We start from the raw sequence: 16,914 nt of genomic DNA, 5'->3' as shown, positions 1-16,914 counted from the left end.
GGTCAGATCCTAAAACAACTGGGGACAGATGAGCTAACACCATGGAACAATCCAGAGTATGAAAAAGGAAATTGCTTGATCTCGACTGGATTAAAATTGGGGAGAGAATAGCTTCTCAAAAATTCATGCTAAACCAGCCAGAAGAAGCAAAAAAACGGAATACACCCCAGAAATATCTGGTTCTATCTCCTTGTAAGCACCTTAGAAGATACTATTTGAAGTTCCGTCTGAATATCTTAGAAACAAAAGAAATTCTGAGGAACAGGCGTGTCATTCCGAGGGGAAATGTCCTATGCCAACTCTGTGGGAAGGAAGAAGAAAATGTAAAACATCTCATCCTAAATTGTTTTGAACTAAATGGCCAACGTGAAAACTGCCTGGGGAAGGTGATGACAAATTACCGGACGCTTTCTGTAGAGGAATGGTGGAAACAACTACACTTGACTGAAAGCAACTCAGTGTGGATTGCGCTGACGAAATTCCTAGTGCAAATACAGAACTGTTTAGAATTGAGTCCAGTGGTCACAAAAATAGAGTCCTATATGGAGGCTAGTGAGGAGAACAAATTTGCAGATGAGACCAGCAAGTAAGAATAAAGAAAGGAGTGTCACCAATGAGATCTAACACAAGATAGTATTTAAGAAGTTGACCAAAATAATGCTAGAGAGGAAAACATGTAAAGACGAAAGATGCATTGTTTTGTATGTGTTTTAATTAAAAAGTTTTTTCAAAAGTTTGTACAAACTAAATGAAAATAAAAAAAAAAAAATAATATATCGAATCCATGCGAGGACACAATCCATTAGAAACACACATTTGCAACAGCCTATTACTTAATTTCCTTAGACATAGGTCCAAAAAGAAGAAAGATGGGTGTCAGAAGATGCTTGCTTTGGGTGCTTGAAATGGGAGACTGGACCTAGAAAAATCTGGGGGAGCTTCACTAGGCAGATAGGGGAAGGGAAATTAGAGAGACATGCTGAAGGTACAATTGACACACTATAAATACATCCAACATAGTGATTATCTAACATGTGAAACATTGTTGCATTTCCTATTAGTCTACCCCCTCTATTCAGCTATTCAGTCTAACCCTTTAAGAACATTACTCAGGGAACTCAGATTTGGACAATGTAGACCAACGCTTAATTTTTGCTCCTTTTTCCTGTGATCCATGTGTTGTAATGAAAAGATTGATTTTCAGTAAAACTGTTTTTCTTTTACAATAACAAGTACATAATAAAGTGTAATCACTACACAGCATTTAGGAAAACGAATCTTCTGGGAAATGGCACTGCATCGGATACAATATTATCATCAGAATCAAAGAAATTGTGCCCTCATCGCCTCTCTATAGAGGAATCACAAAGCCCTGTTAGGGGAATGTCCTGTATCTAACAGCATTTTTGGGGTCACTCAACCCCCCCCCCACTTGTTCCAGATCTTACCAAATGTATAAGGGCACCCCTGTGGACCTATGTATTCGCTCTTCCATCGCCATGCAATGGTCCATATCCAGCACCCACTTAGACAATCAGAGCACCTCTAGTGCTTCCCATATCATGGCGATGTTTCTTTTTGCCACTATCAAAACATTGAACATTAATAGCTTTTCATATCATGAATATGTCGTCTCCCCCCAAACTCCCAGTAGAATCAGTTTCAGATCATCCTGGATCGGTTGAGAAAACACTGCAGAGACTCTACGTAGGACCCAAAACCAGAAGCACCAAATTTTTGTACACACCCATATGGTATGGTAGAATGTTCCCACTGTAGTACAACACTGTAAACAGTTGGGGTCTGCTACCCGGTTACATTTAAACAACAGTTCTCTGGTATAATACCTTCCATACCTGATTTTTTATTGGACGAGACTGTAGCGGCGGGATGGCTTCTTTCCTTGGGACCATAAGGGCCTCCTGCCACTCTTCTGCCTCAAAGGTCCCACCTCTGCTTCCCACCTGCACTGACTGTTCATCAATGGGCATGCTGTGTAACCAATTTGTATATGATATAAGGTTGATATTGTCTTCCTAGTAAGGAGTTCCATGTGTGTATTAGTCTCCACCGGGGTCTGTTCCGGACATTTGCAGTTCCCCTGGAATTTAAACCACATGGCGTGTCGGAATTGAACATAATGATAATAGTCTGACCCAGTCAATTAAGAACAACTCTGTAGTTCTTAGAATGACCTTATCCGGCCCACCGCCAGCACATCCCCCATGACTATATGTTTCCCATGGCATTGAGTCGCAAAGGATAATTTCTCCAGTCTTGGCATGTGCTGGTTGTAGCCTTTTGGAGCCTTCAGGCTTACTATTCCATCCCATCCAACCTCCTTAGCAGCTTTCTGGCTCACTTTCACCACCTGTTGCGAAATGTGGGGTAGTTCGGGCACATTGATCTTCCGATGTATTACCTCCCATCTTATCCCGTTCCAGTCAGACATGCAAGTGGTTTGGATCCCCCAACAACCATTCATTTGCCACCACCAATTGCGAAACCCAAAAATACTTTAAAAAAAAATAAAAAAAAATCACACCCTCGCACACTGAACCATACAAACATCATAAGGCGATCCTGGGCTGAGAGGCCCTCCACAACAGCTTCCTCAGAGCCCTTTATCACCTGAAATTCCCTCTCCAGTACCCTGACTGGGAGTGTTATGGAGAATGTATAAGAACCTAGGCACCATCATCATTTTTAACATTACTGCCCTTCCAATAAGGGACACAATCAGTGATTAGCAAAATGTGGTGTCTGCTATAAACCGATTTGTCACAGGTCTTCGGTTGGGTTCCAGGAAGGTTGTGGATTCCCAACATATCTGAATGCCCAGGTACCTGAATCAACCGACCGTCACTCTCAATGGACAGTTGCTGGGGATTACCAAGGGCCCCCCTTTGTATCTGGAGCAGAAAGGACTTACTCCAATTGATCCGAAGACCGTTCTGCTGTCTGTATATTTGTAAAATCTCCATTACCCTAGGAATCGACCTCTCGGGCGTCCCTACATACAACAATAGGTCATCTGCATAAAGTGACACCTGGCCTTCCTGGTACAACGGCCACACAAACCCTTTTATGAGGGTGTCACCCCAGAGCCAAATTGCCAAGAGTTTGCCACCAGGATAAATACAGAAAGAGAGGGCAGCCGTGACGTGTACCCATCTCCAGCGGGAAGGATTTTGACGTCCTACTATTGACTCAAATCTTTGCCTTGAAGCAGACATGCAGCAGCTTGACCCATTGCAAGAAATTGGCCTCAAAGCCCATAGCCCGGCAGCACTGCCCAAACAAATTCCCAATAGATAGAATGAAATGCCTTTTCAAAGTCTATGGCCACTATTGCCGAAATGTCACTAACCCACCTGGAGTCTCTGAATATTCCTGTGAGTTCCCCTGTTTAGCATAAACTCATTTTGATCCATGTGGGTCAGGTCAAGCAAAACCTTGTTCATTCTCATTGTCAGGACTTTGGCCATAACCGTGAGGCAGCCTTCCCTCGTCCTTACCACATTGCAACATTGACAGCATAGGGTCCACTATTACTCAGTAAGCCTTTTCCACATTTCGGCTGGGAACCCCTTAGGTCCAGCTCCCTGACTGTAGTGATGATATCACTGCCACCGCTTCTTCTCTTGTGATATCTGCTTCCAAAGCCTCTATTTGTTGCTCTGTATACTGTGGGAGGGGGACCTCTTCCAAGAGATCAGGGCATGCCACCTCAGCGTACCCGGTAGGAACAGCATATAATTGCCTATAATATTCTGCGAATACCTCACAGATCGTCTCTACATCTTTTATCTCCTACCCTGTAAGTATGCTATGTACATGGCTGGAGGGTGTATCCCGCTTTTCCAGCCACGCCAGCAATTTCCTAGGCGTGTCTGTCCCTCATACACCTGGTGTGTGACGCCAAGTGAACTTCCTTTGCAGGGTTGATGGCAAGTGTACGATACTTGTACCTCGCTTGCAACAATTGAAATTGCTTCGTGCCTGGGAGCAGTCTCTGAGAAATTGCTGCTCCAAGCGCATCTTTTCCCTAGCAGCAAGGGTCGATATTATTTCTCTCAGCACTGTCTTGTATCCCTCTCATAGTGTCCCGGCATTGTTCACCGTAGAGCTAATATTTAAATAAAATGTGAGCGTGACCTTTGGTATTAGAACTAGATTGAGGGTGCAGTGCTGAGAGAAGTAATATCGATCGTGGCTGCTAGAGGAAAAGAAGAGGCTAGCAAAAATGTTGGATGCCGGTGTTCAGCTGATGCGCCTGGAACAGCAATTCAGAGACCGCTCCCAGGCAAGCCAACATCAATTGTAGCTGAAACCGTCTAATCAAGATTTCTGCTATTTCTTTTCTAGTACACTACATTTGTGCTATTGGCAACTTGATAAACATGATATGCCTGTGTAAAATGTACGTTCCAACCTGTGTGATGGTCCTATGATTAGCTTTTAATCATAGAAGTGATTTGCTGATTGATTAAGATGTGCTAATGTGGATTGCATGTAGAATTGTGATGTAGCTTAATGCTGGCAATGACAAAAGTTATGTTTTTTTTTTCAACAGGACTCTTTATTGGCATTTTGCAAACAAACAGATTGCTGTGTACATTCTTTGAGTCATAGTGCGGTAAGATTACAACGAACAAAATACAGAACACGACCTCTGAGGAGGTAACCAAAATCAGGGGTGTGGGGGGTAATGCACGGGGTATCAAGGGAGGGATGGCAGCTTCAGTTTGAGGTTGGGGAACAACAAGAGCTGTTCTTGGGGACCTCGATGGGTCGGGCAACTGTAGTTCAGTTCCAGGTGGGGGACTACTGCTACGGGCGGTGCGTTGCTTCGGCCAATAGTGAACTTGTAGCGGACCACCCGGGCCTTGCCCGCGGGGGCACAGATAGTTTTTAATCAGCTTTTGCCATCCAGCAGATGGACAGTGGCTGCCTGGCCACCCCGGGGAACTGTTGAGCGTAGTCTAAGAAAGGGGCCCAGATGCTGTAAAACTTACTTCTGTTCCCAAATCAGATGGCAGTGATCTTTTCAGCTGCCACAATATCCCAGCACTTTGCCCACCACGTGGGGGTCGCCGGGCCCTCAGGGTTTTTCCACAGTCTTGCTATCGAGATTTTTGCAGCTGTAAGCAGGTGTGTGCAGAGGTCTGCCAGTCGGCCGGTGTTAGGGAGAATTCTCATTATATGGCTAATTTCCCTCACCTAGTGAATCCCCCAGCAGCTTTGCTGGATTTCTGGAGTTTATTTTTCCACCTGGTAAGAGTGTGAGCCTTTTTCCCACTCATGTGTTTTTGCCATGTGTATATTTCTACTGTTTGTGTGATCTTGGGCTCTGGAGCACACCACTCCATGAGCCCACCTTGTGGTGTGTGTTACACAGCACCCTCAGTGCAGTGACACAGGGTTGTCTCCAAGACTTCTCAATGACTCAATTTTTCTGGGGCTGACTACTGTCCCCCAGAAACATGTTAAGTTGCCATTAACTTTATATAGTCATTTTAAATTACAGACCCAGTACACCCCATCTTACATGGAGTACTGGAAAGGGTTAATTCCTTTCTGTCTGCGCCTCTCTGAGCTTTGTTTTGCTCTCTTAACATTTAGACTTGGCTGGTGGCAGTGGTATCTAACCTAACTTTTCTACTGCGATTATACTATAGAAACGTGGTCCTGTTTTATGCTATTATATTAGCCTCCAACATAAACACGCTTGACCAAATACTCTTTCTTTTGGCTCCAGTCGGGTTTATTCGCCGTTTCTTTTTGTTAAAGTCCTTCTTGTGTTTTACTTTTCGTGGCAAACCAGGACTGCCTTCTTTGTTCACCGTCTTTTGGCAGGCTTCTCCGAAGAAGCCCTCCTTTGGCACCTGGGTGTCTAGGTGGGCTGAATGCGAGGGAGGGGTGTAGTCACCCCCTGCACAGGGTCTCCTTGGAGACCCAAGTCGCACCTTGTGTCCATTGGCTGGAGGGGTGGTCCGGGCTCGACAACACCCCTGCTGTGTGATTGACAGCCAGGCTGTGTGAATGTGGGATTTTGGCATAAAAGGCAGGACTCTTGGGCTGGAAGTCAGAGTCGCCACTGGAACAGCAAGGAACCGAAGAGAAGCGGAGAAGAAGACGGCTGCTGCAACTACCGAGTCCCGGTGAAGCCCTGCTGCAGTCCTGAGCCATCTACCCTTCGAACGACAAGAGAAGATCCAGTCCGGAGTCTTCTCCCCTTGAGCCTCGTGGGATCAACCAGCTCACCTTCCACAGGCAGAGTGTCCTCTTCTTGATCGAAATCGCTGCACACCGCTGTAATGGTCCGGATAGCCATCTGAAGAGCCTCTCCTGTTTTAAAGGAGTGCACCCTTTATCACCGTTGCTTTGCTGCTGCTGGCTTCATCCCTGGGTAGTGCAGATCGCTCCAGATGTCGTCCTTCTTGTCCCCACGACTGAAGCTTCAGGAACCGTGAGTCTGCAGGAAACTACCAGGAACAACTGCCATGGCACCAGCTCTTCTTCAGACGAATAAGGTACTGTGTCTGACTTCGAGGAACTAGGGTGAACCCCTTTTCTCCTCACCAAAGGCTTGTCCTTATCTTCCTTCCCTCTTATAACTTTTGCTTCCCTTTCGACAATATTTAAGTACTCCTGGCAATCTCGACTCATGAACTGTGCTAACCTTGTGATCCTCGACAACAGGACCCCTGTCCCATTGACACTGGCGCAGGCCTATTGACTTTTATCTTCATGTTAGAAAGTGTCTCTTGATTCGATCTGCCTTGACAAAAGTATTGCCTATGATTTTTGACCCCAACTCTCTTGTGTTAATTCATGTGCTAAGTGTGTTCGACTAGGGTAACATTTCTTCTCGCAGGTATGCGTCTCTTTCACAAGACCGAACTGTCATTACTGTCAAAAAGTGATTGCATAACAACCCACGGTAACGTCTTTGTTTCACAACACTCGTCTGTCAAATCCAAATGTACTTACCTTGAATTGTGCTGCACAAAGTGAATTGGTTGTGTGTAGTGTATTTTACGTGCGGTTTTAATTTAAAAGAAGTGAAGTATTTTACGAACAGATTGTCTAGAAATAAATGTACCTTTACTTTTTAACCAAAAACCTTGAGTCAGTGTTTGCTTGAGTCACAGTAATTGTAGTCCTTTGTGTAATCTCTACTACTGCTCATTTGCTCTTGAGATAAGTCTGGCTGCTCCACTACTGCTACCACTCTAACTGTGTAGTACAGGCTTGTACCAAAGGTGAAATTGTACTACCCCCTGTAGTCTTAATCTTGTGTAGTGGTCCCTAAGGGCACTGCCAAGGATTCTGCCTAACAGCTGGACATCAGGAATTGACCCTCGCCAGTGTCGCCCAACAGAACTATGCCCGGGTACCAAGGTATCGATAGGCCGGTGATTAGTTTGATCTGCTCCAGGACCTCTTTCCAAAACCTCCCGTTTTCGGGCATGACCACAGAAGATGGAACAGTGTCCCAGTATCCGCGCAGCCTCTCCAGCATTGCGGTGTGATGGTGGGGTTACACTTGTGTAGGATCTCCGGTGTCAAGTACCATCTATAGCAGACCTTGATTGCTCCCTCCTCGTTCGTGACACATTTGTAACTCTTGTGGGCTCTTGTCCAGATGCGGTTCCAGGATCCCTCGTCCAGTTCTCTGCCTATGTCCCGCTCCCATCGCGCCATGTTGGGCTCTTTTGAATCGGAGGCCCCACTGTCCAGCAGTCTGTACAAGGTTTAGATTTTCCCTTTAGGTGGGGTCGCCATCAGTGTGCGCTCAACGCTGTGAGGTCTCTGCTTCCGTGCATCCTCATCGGTTCGTGGGACAGCCAGTGTCTAAGCTGGGCATATCGAAAACCTTTGCTTTCGGGCACCTGAAACTTCTCCTTGCAACCCTCGAACGTGAGTGGGGTACCTTCTGTAAAGAAGTCCGCTATGTGCCTCAACCCGCCTGCCTTCCACCTGTTGAAGTCATTCGGCTCCAGCCCTGGGGTGAAGTCGGGGTTCTCCCAGATCAGGGACAGCGGGCCCACCATGTTCCTGCAGCTCCATTTCCGGGCTGCCCTTCTCCAGCACTCCACCGTATTTCTGGTCACCTTGAAGGGGCCGGTGTTCGTAGGGTTTCTGTGCCAAGCGATGTGCGGGAGAGAGTCCAGTGGGTAGCGGGTCCAGTCTTCCTCGAGCTTCAGCCAGCGGGGTTTGTTGATGCCTGCTTGCCATGTAAATACTGCTGAAAGATGAGCGGGCAGGCAGGATCTGTCCACCTCCGGGACTCCCAGGCCCCCAATTCCAGGGCTACGGACCATGACCCTCCTTGTGATGCGTGGCTTCTTCCCTGACCCCCAGACGAAATTCAAGATGTGCACTTGCAGTTTCTGGGGGATAGACACTGGGAGGGCCTGGCAATGGAACAGCAGTCTGGGCACCAGGTTCATTTTAACTGCCATGATCTTCCCCGTCAAGGATATCTCCGGCTTTTGCCAGCATGACAAATCCACCTGTAATTCTTTGAACAGGGCCGGGAAGTTCGCCTTGTAGGTCCGCTCTATGTTTCTGGGGAGCCGAATGTCCAGGTAATCGAGGTGGGTTCTGGCCCATGGGATGGGGAAGCTGGCTGCCAGAGACTCCACAGTGGCCCTAGGGATGTTGATGCCCAGAGCTGTCGATTTCGAGAGGTTGATGGTAAAACCTGATGCTGCTTTGAAGCTGTCCAGTTCCTCCCAGAGGGCTCTGAGCGAGGTTTCCGGGTGAGTCAACGTTAGCAGCACATCATCAGCATATAAGGCAGCTTTGTACGTTTCGTCCTTGACCACGAGGCCGTGGATCAGCGGGTTCTGGGGAATTCTGGAAGCAAATGGTTCCATAGACAGCGCAAAGATGAGAGGGGACAGGGGGCAGCTCTGCCCAGTGCCCCTGGTTATCGTGATCCTGGGGAAATTGGTGGCATTTATCCTGAACATTGTGGTGGGGTGTTGGTAATTTGCCAGAGTCCACTTCAGAAATTTCGGCCCGACCCCAAAGTACTTCAGTGTTTCTTCCATGTAGCCCCAGTCGAGCATATCGAAGGCTTGTGCGTGTCAAGTGACAGGATCGCCATGCTGTAACGCTCAGCTGACTCCCACGGAGGCGCTGGCCTGGTTCGCGCTGCTGTGACCTCTTCTAAGGTGATGCGCAGGGTTTGGAAGACGGACTGGACCGGGCCCCCAAATCTGGCTTGTCTGACTCGCAGAAGTATCCTTCTGTAGGCGAAAATAGGGGATTAACTGTCTGAGGGTTATTGCAATCGGCCTCCCACTTTCCCCTCTCACCCTCCTCGAAACTCTTCTGTGATTCCTCGTAGCGTCTCACCTTAGGGTCTGGAAGGACGAGCTCTCCATCCTGCTTCTGATGCAGGGGCGCGTTGGTATCCAGTTACTTCACTGGATTTTCGGATTGGTGAGAACCAAACTTGCTTGACTTCCAGGTAAGTTTTTTTTTGATAAGAGGTTCCCCTTGTGTCCATGCATTAATGTACTAATGCTAGTGTCTTTTTCCCCATAGGGGCCGGGGTACGGAATGCCGGGGAACAGGCACCGACCCGAGATGAGAGGTGAAATCCTTGTAGAAATCAGGTAAGTCTTTAATGAGCGTTTTTTGGTAATGTCTTTTCATTCGCTCATTAATGCTGATGTCTCTTTTTCCCCTTAGGGGCCGTGGTCCGGAAATGCCAGGATGCGGCGCGGACCCGAAATGAAGAGGGAATGAATCAACAGGTAAGTCTTAACATGGAGATTCAGCTTTCCTAATTCCCTTCTCTCTCTCACCTTTTGTTCTGGTCTTTTTCTCCCTAGGCACAGGGGCGTGACTGCGAAACCGGATGATCGCTGCTGAACATGGAGGCGCCCTGTAAAGGTGAGTGGAATGCGGCGCTGCAGCGATCGACGCAATGAGCTTTTAAATAAAAGTCTTCCTTTTCAGGATTGTCGGCGAGATGTCTCCGGGATGCGGATTTAGCAGGTAAGGACTTTTCCTTCTTCTGTTCTCTTCTTCTCTTCCTTTGCAGGTGATCCAGGATGCTGGCAGGCGTGGCAGAAGTCAGGATGCAGGAGCAGACACGGTGAGCGTCCAGCTGCTAGATGCAGAACAACGCGAAGCACGTGTGGCTGTTCGGGTGGGGTTTAAATAGCCTTGGAAGAAGTTCCAGGTATGTATCCTTCCTCCAATCAGGTATGTATCCTTCCCCGACCACGCCCGGATGGTAAATTAGTCCCACAGGTAAAGTAGTTCCTTTCAGGCCTCAAGGAGGCCGGGATTCTGCAGCATGGTCTGCATCAGGTAAGTGCACCCAAGCACTCCCATAATGAGCCTGGCGCCTATGGCGCCAGGACTGATGTCTTTTATGAGCCTGGCGCCATAGGCGCCAGGACACTGTCCAAAGGGCCCCTATATGGGGTTGCTGGGTCCTTCCTTGGGGACTGGGTGTCCGCTTTCGGGGACGCAGGGCTTGAACCGGCTCCCCGAAGCGGGCATCATGACACATGCCTTCTCCCGTTCTATTTGCTGATTCGATGACGTTTAAGGTGCGTCTGTTGTTGTCTAGGCTGCTACGGCCTGGGATGAATCCCGTTTGGTCCGGGTGGTTCATGTCCGGCAGGGTACATGCAAGCCTGTGTGCCAGGAGCTTTGAGAAGATTTTCGCATCCACGTTAATCAACGCAATGGGTCAATATGACGAGCAAAGTTCCGGGTTTTTCCCAGTTTCAGTATCACGATTGTAAGAGAGTACTCCATTGAAGGGGTGGTGCGGCCCGTCACCAGGAAGGTATTGCAGAGTGAAGCCACATGGGGTGCCAGGGTGTGGACATATTTTTTGTAAAATGAGGCCAGGAAACCATCGGGTCCAGGCCGTATTTTTCATCGAGCGGATGACTTTGGTCACGTCCTCGGTGGAGATTGGGAGTTCCAGTGAGTCTAGCTGCGGGTGTGGAGGAGGCCTTTGGATGGATAGGAGATAGCAGATATGCAATTCCTTGTCCGTGGGATCCCCAGACATTACACTTCTGTGATGTTCGGTCATGATGGTCAGCTTCCCAGCCTCTGTGCAGCAGGGCCTGCGCTCCCGGTCCTGCAGAACTAGAATATTGTTTCTGGAGTGCAGCTTCTTGAGTTTGTGCACTAACAGCCGGTTGGCCTTGTTGCTGTTGAGATAATAGTACTGTTTCGTGTACATCAAGGCTGAGGCCGTTTGGTCTGCCAGGTGCATCTCGAGGGCGGCTTTTGCTCTTCTGAGGTCTCTCCACTCTTTCATCGACTGCTGACTTTTATAGTTTGCTTCTTTTTCCGCTACCTCTGCCTCTAATTCGGAGAGTCGGAGTTGGTGTCTGCATTTGTGTGCCGCTGGGCACTCGATGGCTATGCCCCGAATCACTGGCTTCATAGCATCCCATTCCATGGGCTTGGAGGACTCCCTTGCTGTGTTTTCCGCCAAGTAGTTTGCGAGGGCCTCCGACAGTTCCCGTCTTGATGCCGCGTCTGAGAGGATGTAATCCTGCAACCTCCATGACATATGCGGGGGCGCTGGCAGGCCCACTGTTTGTAATCGGGCTGTTACTGGTGCGTGGTCGGAGATCACTCTCAGGCCAATATGGATGCCCTCGATGCATGGGAACAGTTTGTTGGACACCTGCAGAAGATCTATCCTCCAGAAGCCCCTATGGACGTGCGAGAAGAAGGTGTAATCTCGAGCACCACCATTCGCCAGACTCCACGCGTCGATCGTTTCAGTTTCCCTTAGGAACTTTGCGAGTCCCAGGGCTCGTGCCAAGTCCCATCTGGTGGGCGGTAGAGTCTTGTCAACACTGGGATCCGGAGTAAGGTTGAAGTCACATCCAATCAAGAGCTTTTCTACAGTGAATGAGGTTATTGTCGGGATGATCTTGCGCAGAAAGTGTTCCTGGGCATCGTTCGGGCAATATATTGCTGCTATAGTGTCACTGGGGTCAGTGATATCCTTGTCTGATAGAGAAGATTCTGACTCACCACCCTCCCCTAGCTCCTCACCTTCGTCCTTCTTCCTGGTACCTTTCCTTTCTTTTCCTCTGGGTCTCTCCTTTTTTTTGAGGAGATAAGGATGACCACGGAAGGATGCCACTGAGCCAACTGCAAGGGTGACAAAGGGCAAACCTCCGGGAGCCTCGATAAGGGGAAAAAGCCAAAGGCACAAAAAAACCCCGAGAGACCTCGGTGTCCTACTGGAGTGGTACGGTAGGTGAGATGAAACAAGAGGCTGAGGCAAAGTCAGGCGGAACACAATCCAAGTAAAGACGGTATGAAGGTCCTTCGCGGAAGGAAGTGAACTACGTGAGGCAGGCAAGTCAGAAGACGGGTAGCACAGGCGAGCAGTGGTTGCAGAACGTGAGGAAAAGTCAATCCAAGAGTCGGCCGAGAACTGGTACACGTGAGAACACTTGCATGAAGGACGAGAGGCGAGAACAATCCAAAGACAAGCCGAGTTCTGGTACACGAGTGAGCAGCAAGGGGGTTAGAAAGGCAAGGGCAAAAGAAAGGAAGGAACAGAATAAAGGTAAGCTGTAAGTATAGGAGGGGTAAAAGAAACAAGGAAAGAGGTAAGAATAGGGAAGAGAAAGAGAGAGAGAGAGAAAGAGAAAGGAAGGAACAGAATAAAGGTAAGCTGTAAGTATAGGAGGGGTAAAAGAAACAAGGAAAGAGGTAAGAATAGGGAAGAGAAAGAGAGAGAGAGGGAAGATGAGCAAGTAGGAAAAATAGGACAAGGAAATAGGCACAGAAGGACAGAACGGACAAGAGGGAACGAAAGCAAACGGACAAGGGCGGAAACAAGGAAGGCTGAAGCAAAAGGCAGAAAAGGGCTGAAAATAACGGACAGAGGAACGCAGCACTAGGCAGGGGAAAAGAACAGCAGAGCGAACAGCAAACAATGCAGGTTAGGAAACCGGAAGCGTTGCGACACGTCCGCAACCCGTAAGTGGTGCAATAAGTACCTCCGGCTACGCACGCGTGCAACGACTAGACCAGCAACCCACAAACGTGACGGAAAAAGCTATGGCAAGCCATAGCGCCAGCGGTTCCATAACCGCCACCTGCTTCATCGCATGACATATAGTGATTGGGAGTTCTATCAGGAGACCTTTAAGAAATAGGTATCTGCCCCCAGAGTCTCGCTTAACTGTGGCATTCGTTAGGGGTGCTGCTCGGCTAAGCAAGATAGCGACTCTGCCTTTCTTCCGGCCCGAGGAGGCACAGTACCTCTTGGGATAACTTCTGAAGTTGAATTGTTTCTCATCGGATGGCAGCAGGTGGGTTTCTTGCAGACACACAATGTCCGTGGAGAGCTGGGTCAGACGGTGCTCCACTGCCGTTCGTTTTCTGGGCGAGGTTAGGCCTTGGATATTCCATGTGATCATGGTGAGTTTCTTAGAATCGTTTGTCATCTTGGTAGGCTGTGTTTGTAGCTTTCAGAGGTTGCCTTACCCAGCCTGGCACCGTAGAGCCACAATATGCGTTGGTTGGTTTGTTTCCTGTAAAGTGATTTAATTCCCCTCTCATCCCGTTCCCCCTCTTCCCCCTGAAAAAACAAAAAATTGGTCATCCGGGCTCGCCTTTGACCAACGGGGCCTCCGGATGGGCCAATGCAGCCAAATTGCGTGGAGGCGGTTAAGCCTCCTCTGTTAGGCGGTGAACCTCAGTGCCCGATGGGTAGGAGGCCCTTTCCTTAATGTTCATTGTCCGTAGCCAAGGTTTTGAGATGTTGGGACCCGGCCAAGGGCTCCCGCTGCCTGATGGCCAGGTGTTTCCAAGTGTCACCGTGCTGTCAGTCAATTCCAGGCCGCTTGCCCTTAGATGGGGGTCCTCTGATCCTGCAGCGTCGTTTTTCCACCCGGGACCCGGGCTGTGTGGGATCTTGTTGGGCTTCTTGCCTGGATGGCGAGTTTCCATCGGGGCCCTGTCTCCCTCGCCAGGGTTCAGGAATTTCTCAGCTTTGTTTAGATTGTGTATGTACCTTCCCGGGTGAAGGACAGGGATGTGGGGTACCCCCAGCGGTAGGGTATCCTACTCCGTGATCGGGTTTAAAGCCTTTCTTTTCGCCAGTGTGACCACTGCCAAGTCCTGATATAGAGAGATGGAGGCATCAATGATGAGTATGCGGGGGGAGCTCCTCGCCTCTTGCATTATTTCTTCTTTGACTTTAAAGTAGTGTAGTCTCGCTAGGACGTCCGGCGGGGTGGTTGAGTTCGGTCTTGTCCTCGTTCTGTGGACTATGTCAAGCATCAAGGGGGAGTCATCTGGTAAGGTCAGGATGAAGCGGAAGAGGTCACTGACATACCGCTCCAGATCCGCATTCGGAATGGCTGATGGGATCCCCCTCAGACGTATATTGTTGCGTCGGGAGCGATTCTCAGCACCCTCCTGCTTGAGCTCCAGGGCTTCGCACCTAGCTTCAAGCCTGCCTGTCTGTTTGCACCCCTGTCGATCTCGTAGCTGTGTTCACAGAGGGTTGTTTCCACCTCCGCTGTTCTCCCCTCCAGTTCCCCTAGGCATTTGCCCAGGCCCATGATTTTGCTCTTAACCTCTAACGTACCCTTCTGGTACTCCTTCGTCAGGGCCAACAGGAGGTCCTGGAGATTGGATTTCGTTACCGCCTGTGTCACGGGTCCAGGGCCTGGTTCCATGCCAGCAACCCCAGATGTTACTTCGGTCACTTCAGGGCGCTCCCCTCTTCTAGGCCTCTCCGTTGCCGGGGTTGGTAACAGCGACGCAATGTCTGTCTGTTTGGACACTTGCAGGTTTTTGGCCATCATGAGCGGGGTGCTTATTCTCTGGTCCCACGAGTTGGAGGTCGTCCTTGCTGCTGGGGGCCACAGGCAGATAGGCAGGTCTGGCTGGCTCTGAAGCAGAGGCTGCTGACTCAGGGCCAGTGAGCTCCTTGATTTATTGTTCAGTTCTAGTAGCTTGGGCTACCGCAAGGGAAGTGTTGCTGCTGAAGGGGTCTGCAGCCCCACCAGGAAAACCAGTGCTGGCCTTGTGTAGCTGGTGGCCTCCGGGGGCTTTTCGTTCGCTTCTCGGGCTTCTGGCTCAAGTTGTTTGCGAGCTCACGAGGCCTTGAGGGCCATGCAGGGGCCCTCTATAGATGGGGGGGGTCAGTCAAGTGCTCTGCGCTGTAGGGGCTTGGGCCGAGCTGCCGGAACGGTCTGCCGGGGTTGGCCCCAGGTGCTGTACCTGGCAGTCCAAAGTGTTTGAGGTTCATAGGTCCCCGTCTGGAGAGCTTGCCGAGTTTCCCGTCTGGGTGCAAGTGCGGGCTGGCTCGTTGCCAGGCTTTTTTTTTTTTGGGTGGAATGCCGATCTTTTGCTTTGAGGGTTGGGGATCAGGTCAGATCTTCGTACCCGCATGGCAGGCTTCGATGCTGGAGGGGTCATCCTCCCTCATGGTGTAGGAGGGCCGTTCTGGAGCGCCAAGGCTGTTAGGAGCCCTCACCCTAGCCCTCTGCTTTATGCGACTGTGGGAGCCTTTTTAGTCTATGGGGCGGCGTAGCGGGGCAGCCCCCCGGCCGCCCATATCCCCCTCAAGGTTCAAGCATGGCTCAGGCTCCAAGTCCCTCCTGGTGAGGCTGTTGCTGGGCTTCAGGCCAGGCCGACGCCGCAGGTCAGAGGGGGGAGGGGCGGATGGCAGTGGCCCAAGATGGTGGGTCCCTCGACGCTGTGTGGTATCTTTGGGGGGCCCCTGAGATGGAGGTCCCCCGCTGGAGGAGATGGCTCCAGGGGGTGCTGGGTCCTTACCTCCTTCACCTGGAGCCCCCTCCAGAGGGCGCAGCGCCAGGGCTCGCCGAGGCATCCAAAGGTGGCTCGAGGGGCCCGAAAAGTGGATCCGGCTGACCCCTCCCTCCACAGGCGGGGCGGTGGCAAGAGTGCAGCAGAGTGTTGCCAGTCTTTGTGACCATTATCTTCTTTCCACAGGCGTTGGGCAGTGTCCTCTGCTGTGCTGGGCCCTCACATAGATGGTTGCACAGCGGGTCCCCTTGAGTGCGCCGTGACTGAGCCTGGCACAATCAGGGGCTTCCAGTCAGCCGAAGGCGGTCGCGGGGTTCATTGCTCAAGGCCGCCATGGAGAGACGGAGTCCCCCAGCTGTGCAGGTGTGTTGTCACTGCCCCCGGACCGCCCAGGCACTGCGTCAGGGGGAGGCTGCTCAGGCGGGGATAATGGCTGCCGGAGGATCCCAGGGCACTGCTCACGGCTAGCCGGGTCCCCTGCAGGGCGGTCGCTGCTTCGCTTGCTGGGGAGCAGAGAGATTGAGGGTCCCACCTGTTGCCACACCATGATGAGCCACCGGGGTAGGGAGCCAGGGCGCCTCGGGCCGGACCCCGAGCAGAGCAGGCTCAAGGGCACTCCGTCAGTTCGGGTCCATGTAGGCGCTCCCCAGAGTGGGGTGTAGGGTGTCCATCAGCGCTGCGGCGCGTCTTCAGGCTCAAGCTCGAGCACGCCGCAGCATCCGGAGACTGTAGTGGGTTCGGCGCAGGGTCTCAGGTGCCATTTTGCTGCATTTTACCAGGGCCCGCCCGTGCGGCTCTCCCATCAGCTCAGGAATCAACGCTCTCCCGGTCTGCAGGAGGACCACAGTCAGGCCATGTGTGCCTCGGTACCTCAGCTAACACTCGGTCTGCTTTTCCTGTGCTGAAGGGCTGGTTCACCAGAGCATGCTTGCTGGATGCGTGGCACCAGCCGGGAGCTCTCACAGAGCCGCTCCGACCACCATGGAATCCAAGCCACACTCCCCAAAAGTTAAGTAAAAATGTCAGTCAATGTGTACCTTCATATTGACGATTGTATGTGTATTGATTATCAAATGTGATTCTCTCCATTATGGATTATTGTTAATA

Source organism: Ambystoma mexicanum, chromosome 1p, assembly GCF_040938575.1.
Source record: "Ambystoma mexicanum isolate Mex_15411 chromosome 1p, UKY_AmexF1_1, whole genome shotgun sequence".
In the NCBI taxonomy this organism is placed as follows: Eukaryota; Metazoa; Chordata; class Amphibia; order Caudata; family Ambystomatidae; genus Ambystoma; species Ambystoma mexicanum.
This window is presented reverse-complemented; position numbering follows the sequence as displayed.